Raw genomic sequence first — 7,500 nt, 5'->3', positions numbered from 1 at the left:
AATGAATCCATCCATCCATCCATCCTTCAATCTGTTCATCAATCCATCAATCTATCTATCCATCCATCCATCCATCCATTAAGTCAGCCAGCCAGCCATCATTCCATGCATTTACCCATCCATCCATCCATCCATCCAGCTTTCCTTTCATCCTTCCTTCCTTCCTTCCTTCCATCCATCCCTCCGTCCATCTATTCATCAATCCATCCATCCATCCATCCATTAAGCCTGCCATTAAGCCAGCCATCATTCCATCCATTCATCCATCCATCCACTCATTCATTCATTCATTCATTCATTCATTCATTCATTCATTCATTCTCAGCAATAAAAATGCTGGCAAACACAAAATCTAAATCATAAAATCACAAATCTGGAAAAATGGTCCAAACTACAATCAAAATGATGCCCAATAAAGGAGAACTGGTCAAGACCAGTAGGAGTAAACATGATTCAGAAAGCTTAAGATGTCAGATGTGTAAACAGAGCTGTGTGAATACATCACAGTGTCTTAAGGTAATTATATAGTGTGTGGTGGTAACTGCATCCAGGAGTCCATGTGAGGGCCAGGTTTGTAGACGGGGATGCATTCTGGGAAATAGAGTCTGGCACAGAATTCACCATTGACATGACAAAGACACAGATGATGTGTCATCTCAGATCAGATGATGTACAAACACCATAAAGTGAGCTAGGCCAAAACAGGAGAACCAGATAGAAAAGTGAAGACCAGAAAGACCATGGTAGATATAAGCCTTGTTAATGACTGAGATTGACTGAGGAAACACTTCACAATCAAGGACTGTAGCATTATACACTTTAGCTGTGATAAGGTTCAGGGGTGTGGGTCCAGGAAGGAGTGTTTAAAATGAAGGAGTACGCTGAACTTAAGAGCTGACTGAGACAAACTTTATGTATGATCGGAACTGTAGTCCGTGGCGGCCATGTTTCTATGCCATATTGCATCCCATTGCATGGGAATTGTAGTTCGCTATAAAATCATATCATCTGCATAGACTGCTGCTATTGTGTAACATTCTTATCCACAGTAACTTAGAGAAATGCTCTGGAGTCTCTAATAATAACATCCTCATGCTAGTGCACTAAGTCAGGGACTAGATGAGGGAATACAATCGAGAACATTTCGTGAAAATAAGATAAAACATTAATTAAAGTATCTAAAAATTAAAGAGTCAACACAAGAGAAATAAAACAATATAACGAATAATGCAGAATTGGTGTCTAAAAGGAGGATGGGTTGGCATGCTTCCAGCTGTCTGTACCTTTGAACTTTTATGGACTTTTGTGGGCATCACCACATGCAAATGAGCTGTGTCAGGAATACCATTGCACTGTGTAGACATAACTTGGGAGTAATATGTCTTAAATATTGTAGATTTAATGAAATCAACAGAAAGCTGTGAGATACCACCACATTTACTGTTCTAATAGAGTGGATAATGGCTAATTCCTTCACTCTGTGTCTGAATGGAAAGACAGAAAATGTGTGAAAGTTCTGCCAGTAAGCGTAAAGTATTTCTATCATTAGGATATTACTGTAAAATACATAATATCTCACTTACTGTTATTACAAACTGTCACACTGTCTCTGTGTTGAGTAACTGATGATAACTCAGACTGGAAATCAGAGGATCTGATCTGATTGGAAAACTCAGCAGCATGTCCAAACTACATCCCTTAATAACCTGCTCATTCTAACCACACCCTTTTGTACAAGTACGGCAATCCTGCATATCATCGTGTGTTGTGAAATAGTACCCAATATAGTGTGTTTGTGAGTAAGTGATGATCTGACCTCAGTATCTCCAGTTTACAGTGTGGATTCTCCAGTCCAGCACAGCTTCACTCCTGAATCCTGCAGGTTGTTGTGACTCAGGTCCAGTTCTCTCAGACTGGATGAGTTTGAGCTGAGAACTGAGGACAGAACTGTACAGCTTTTCCCTGTGAGGTTGCACCAACACAACCTGGAGGAAAAGGTCAACTTTATGTCATCAACCTGGACTACTGGATCCCTTACCTGCACAATTTCTCAAACAGATACTAGCATCAAACATGTAAAAAGAATGCAGTATAAAAGTGTGTGATGTGGTATCACAGTGGGGTGTCAACGTTGTAGATAATCTGCGGACCTAAGTGGTATTTTTTTGCGCATCCACTGCAAACATTGTCCATTTGAACAATTTGTGGAAGTGGGGGCATAGTTGAGCATCACTGTGGATGGAGAGGAGGCAGGTACAACATGATGAAACTCTCTGAACCATCCCATGGCCTGTTTTTAATACCAAGAACTGTTCTGGATTTTTTTTGGGTTGTTAAAACAGTACATATTTGCCATCACCTTGTGTTAATGTATAAACATTAGACTATACACTGTGAGACCTCCAAAGAGCCGCACCTCTTTGCAACTTCACAGCACAGAGATTTGTGGAAGCAACTATGCAATGTTATCTCCTGAGTCAGGTGCCTTTAGAGATCTGGACTGACCAGGGCACATCCTTTATGTCAGGTGCTTGTGTGCTGTGCAATTTTTTGGAGATTAAATCGATTTACACTGGGGTTTAACATTATTTGCAGATATTATGAGAATGAGCTGGTCAAAAAGTATAACCAAAACATTTAAAACATGATTTGTAAGTTTGTTCATGATGCTCACAGTTGGGATAAATCTCTGATCTTTGCAGTTTGAAATGTCCCACAAGTCTCCACAGTGTGAGTAACCCAACACAGGAAAATTGGTGTGTTGGACCAAGAATGAGAAGGTCTGCAGTACAAGGAATCATGGGTGACCCTGACCTTTCTTCAGGGCTTGGAATGCTTGCTCTGTCTCCTTGGACCACTGCACCCGATCCAGCTGACTGTTCTTAGGAGAAGGGGGAGCTTAAGGACAAGAATTCGGGGATGAAGAGTTGGTAGTATCCGCTAGCCCCAGAAAGGGGCATACATGCTCTTTGGTGGTGGGGCACAGGTATCATTTTACTGCCCCAATATTCTCTTGAGGTTTCAACAGCCCCCAGCCTGGTATCCCAGGTATTGTACCTTGTTCAGGCGCTTGCAGCAGCTGGCTATCAGCCCAGCCCTTCAGAGTTCTGCGAGGACATCCCCGGCATGGCGATGCACATGGTCAGACCAGGTGACAGAGTATATGATTAAATCAATCTGAACACTGCCCAGGTCAGTTCATTGGTCTTCTCCCTTAATCAGGTGATCCTTGCCCTAGCAGTGCTTTAGTCGGTCATCTCCCTTTTGTTCATTCCCCCTCAAACTCTCTTTGCCCGTTAACTGTTGGATACTGGGTTAGTGTGTGTTTGTGGTGGGGGGGATTTTGCTGACATCATAGGTGCAGGGGTGGCAGCCTGGAAGCTTGAACCAGAGGCAGAGGCACTGGCAACAAGGCTGACCAGCAGCAGGCACTTGCCAGTGGACCTAGGAGGTAAGGACATCTGTCATGTCTCTGGAATGCAGGAGATGACGAGGCTCCCACATGCACGGGCTGTTTATGGCAAAACTGGGTCCATGTTTGGGTGAGGGTCAAACCACATGGAGGTCTAGAGGCAGGGTTCAGAATTGTTGTATGTGGTCAACTTATTGAGGACACATTTGGTGTCTTGAGGAGGGTCAGGCAGGGTGGTGGCAGTGGTTGTTTTCAGCTATTGGAGGCCCAGTAGCTCCAAGGGAATGTTAGATGTTTAGATATAAAAACAATGAGTAAGTGATGATCTGACCTCAGTATCTCCAGTTTACAGTGTGGGTTCTCCAGTCCAGCACAGAGCAGCTTCACTCCTGAATCCTGCAGGTTGTTGTTTCCCAGGTTTAGTTCTCTCAGACTGGAGGAGTTGGAACTAAGAACTGAGGATAGAACTGTACAATTTTTCTCTGTGAGACAACACAACCACAACCTGGAAGAAAAATGGTGATATATCAAACAAACACACAATTACACATAAAAGTATAAAGGGTTAAACACTGTAGACCTGTTTGAACAGGATATCATAGTTGTGTTTGTATGAATTGTAATATGAGAAAGGTGAACTCTTGGTAAGTTGTGAGCAAACAGACATCGACAGTGTTCACAATGATTAAGTGATGATCTGACCTCAGTATCTCCAGTTTACATTGTGGATTTTCCAGTCCAGCACAGAGCAGCTTCTCTCCTGGATCCAGCAAGTTGTTGCAGCTCAGGTCCAGTTCTCTCAGACTGGACAAGTTTGAGCTGAGAACTGAGGACAGAACTGTGCAACCTTTCTCTGTTAGGTTACACCAACACAACCTGGAGGAACAATGAATGCAGCAGGCAGAATGAAGAAATGACAGCAGTATTTTCAACAATTAATTCTAAATGAAAACCTCATAAAATACTCACACAGCTTTTCTGGAGGCTTTAAGAACTGGCAGCATTCTCAGAAGACATTCCTCTGATGAGTTATAATTTCTCATGTCAAATTTATCCATGTCTTTTTCTGAGTTGAGTATAATAAATGCCAGAGCTGACCACTGAGCAGGAGCCAGACTGACGCCACTGAGACAACTTTTATCCATTCTGTTCAGGTAAGTCTGGACTTCCTGCACTAGAGAACAATCATTCAGTTCATTCAGACAGTGGAACAGATTGATGGTTTTATCTGGAGAACGATTCATCCTGATCTTTTTCTTGATGTACTCGACTGTTTCCTGTTTACTATGAGAGCTATTTCCTGTCTTGGGCAGTAGTTCTCTTAAGAGAGTCTGATTGGACTCCAGTGAGAGACCCAGAAGGAAGCGGAGAAAGAGGTCCAGGTGTCCATTCTCACTCTGTAAGGCCTTGTCCACTGCACTCTTCAGGAAGTTAGAAATCTCATTTGGATTTCTGAAGCGATTAATAATTGCAGCGGGTTGCTTCCCTAGAATATTTCTGTTTGTCACTGTAAAGGAGAGCAATGCAAATAAAGCAGCCAGAAACTCCTGAACACTCAGATGTACAAAGCTGAACACCTTCCCCAGGTGAAGCCCAAACTCCTCTCTAAAGATCTGGGTACACACTCCTGAGTGCACTGACACTTCTTTGACATCAATGCCACACTCTCTCAGATCTTCCTCATAGAAGATCAGCTTTCCTTTCTGTAGCTGTTGGAAAGCCAGTTTTCCCAGTGCCAGGATACTCTCTCTGGTTTTCTGAGGATCATAGTCACCTCTCTGATGGTACTTTTGGTCCTTGTGTTTAATCTGAAAGATCAGGAAGTGTGTGAACATTTGAGTCAGAGTCTTGGGGATCTCTCCACTCTCTGCTTCACCCAACATTCTCTCTAGAACAATGGCTGAGATCCAGCACATGGGATGTGGCACATGATGTAGAGGCTCCTTGAAGACTTCATGTGTGTGATGATTTTATTGGCCAAGCTCTGATCACTGATCCTCCTCCTAAAGTACTCTTCTTTCTGAGGATCACTGAACCCTCGTACCTCTGTTACCTGGTCTACACATTCAGAAGGGATCTGATTGGCTGCTCCTGGTCAAGAGGTTATCCAGAGGAGAGCAGAGAGAAGTAGATTCCCCTTGATGAGGTTCGTCAGCAGAACATCCACTGAGGCTGACTCTGTCACATTACACACCCTCTTATTGGTCTGGAACTTTAGAGGAAGTCGACATTCATCCAGACCATCAAAGATGAACAGGACTTTATAGGAGTCACAGTCTACTGAGGTTAGTTCTTTCAGTTCTGGGAAAAAGTGATGAAGATTCATCAGACTGAGATTTTCCCCCTTTAACAGATTCAGCTCTCTAAAGGGAAGTGGAAACATGAAGGTGACGTCCTGATTTGCTTTTTCTTCAGCCCAGTCCAGAATGAACTTCTGCACAGAGACTATTTTTCCAATTCCAGCTACTCCTTTAGTCAGCACAGTTCTGATGGACTTTTCTTTAAAGAGGTCATTACATTTGATGGGTATCTCCTGTGTTGCTGGTCTCCTGGACACTGTCTCAATCTGTCTCACCTCATGTTCATTATTGATGTCTCCACTCCAACCCTCTGTGATGTAGAGCTCTGTGAAGATCTCATTCAGAAGTGCAGAAGTTCCATGTTGTGAGATTCCTTCATTAATCCTTTTGAATTTCTTCCTCAGTTTGTACTTGGAGATTTCTTGATATGTAAGTATGAGCTCTAATAAAGAGAATAAAGAACTACCGCTTTATTGCATGTCTACAGATCACAATATATAATCAAACTTCTTCAGACTCTGGTGAGTACAATTAGCTTGGAGAAAAGTTCTTACTGGTTTGTAATGTGTTAACAAGATCAGTCTGGTTCATGTTCTTCAGGATGTGGAGTGTGATCTTCATCACTCCCTCTTGGACACTCTGATCCTCCTCGTTCTCCTCCCTCACAGAGCATTCTGGGTCATCTGGACTCAGGATTTTCTTAAATTTCTTCAGCTCATTCTTCAACAAAGAGATAACTTTGTGTTCCACCTCCTAAAAATATTAATATGATAAATAAACACAGTCGTACAACCTTAAATATAGCCTCCAGCTGTTTACTGTAGGTGGTTTTTACAGCCTTTTGTGTTCTGTGGACAAATAAAACATTTAACATAAATGTGAAATAAATATAAAGACAAACAGTTAACAGTAAGCATGAGCTGTAGTGTATTACATTAATATTTTACGAATATAATTTGTATTGAAATGTTGGTATGTGTTCAGCTGGTGTGCAAAGCAAAGCCTGTGTCTGTTTAATTCTAAAAAATTAAATCTGTTTTCATCTTTAGATTTAAATCAGAAGGCGTTGTGAACAATATTGAATTTTTTTTTAATTGATTTATTTTCTTTGTGAAACACAGTTGGAGGAAAACAGGGCCACCAAAAATAATTTTCCGTTAATAAATGTAATAAGGGCAGCACGGTGGCTTGGGGGTTAGCACTGTTGCCTCACAAGCAAGGAGGTCCTGGGTCTGAATCCCGGGTTTGAACAGACAGGGGCCTCTCTGTGTGGAGTTTGCATGTTCTCCCCGTGCCTGCGTTGGTTTTTATCTGGGTACTCCGGTTTCATCCCACGGTCCAAAAACATGTACATTAGGTTGATTGGTGAAGTAAGTAAACCCACGCAGGCACGGGGAGAACATGCAAACTACACACAGAAAGACCCCTGCCTGTTTGAACCCCGGACCTTCTTGCTGTGAGGCAACAGTGCTAACCACTAAGCCACCGTGCTGCCCTGCATTAATTCAATTCAATTTTATTTAATTTATTTGTGTAGCGCTTTTAACAATGGACGTTGGTCTCAAAGCAGCTTTACAGAAGTATAGAAACCTAGAATGAACATGACAAAAGTTTAAAATTAAATTAATATCTTATAAGTTATCCCTAACATTTACACTTGGTCTGACTGGATGACATGAACGGGCTCAAAAAATTATAAAAAAATATTTCTATTGTTTGTTCAAAAATTCGTCATGTTGCTTTGATGATTTGTGTTTTAAAACTTTAAGACATTACTGACCTCAGTTC

At 41.9% G+C, this 7,500-nt stretch overlaps 1 pseudogene; it reads right to left on the bottom strand.

Moving 5' to 3' along the window:
- Positions 1–7,066, bottom strand: part of LOC131354781 (NACHT, LRR and PYD domains-containing protein 3-like) — a 10,141-nt pseudogene extending 3,075 nt beyond the window's left edge.
- Between the last annotated feature and the right edge of the window lie 434 nt (positions 7,067–7,500).

Source organism: Hemibagrus wyckioides, linkage group LG06 (assembly GCF_019097595.1).
Source record: "Hemibagrus wyckioides isolate EC202008001 linkage group LG06, SWU_Hwy_1.0, whole genome shotgun sequence".
Classification (NCBI taxonomy): domain Eukaryota; kingdom Metazoa; phylum Chordata; class Actinopteri; order Siluriformes; family Bagridae; genus Hemibagrus; species Hemibagrus wyckioides.
This window is presented reverse-complemented; position numbering and strand designations above follow the sequence as displayed.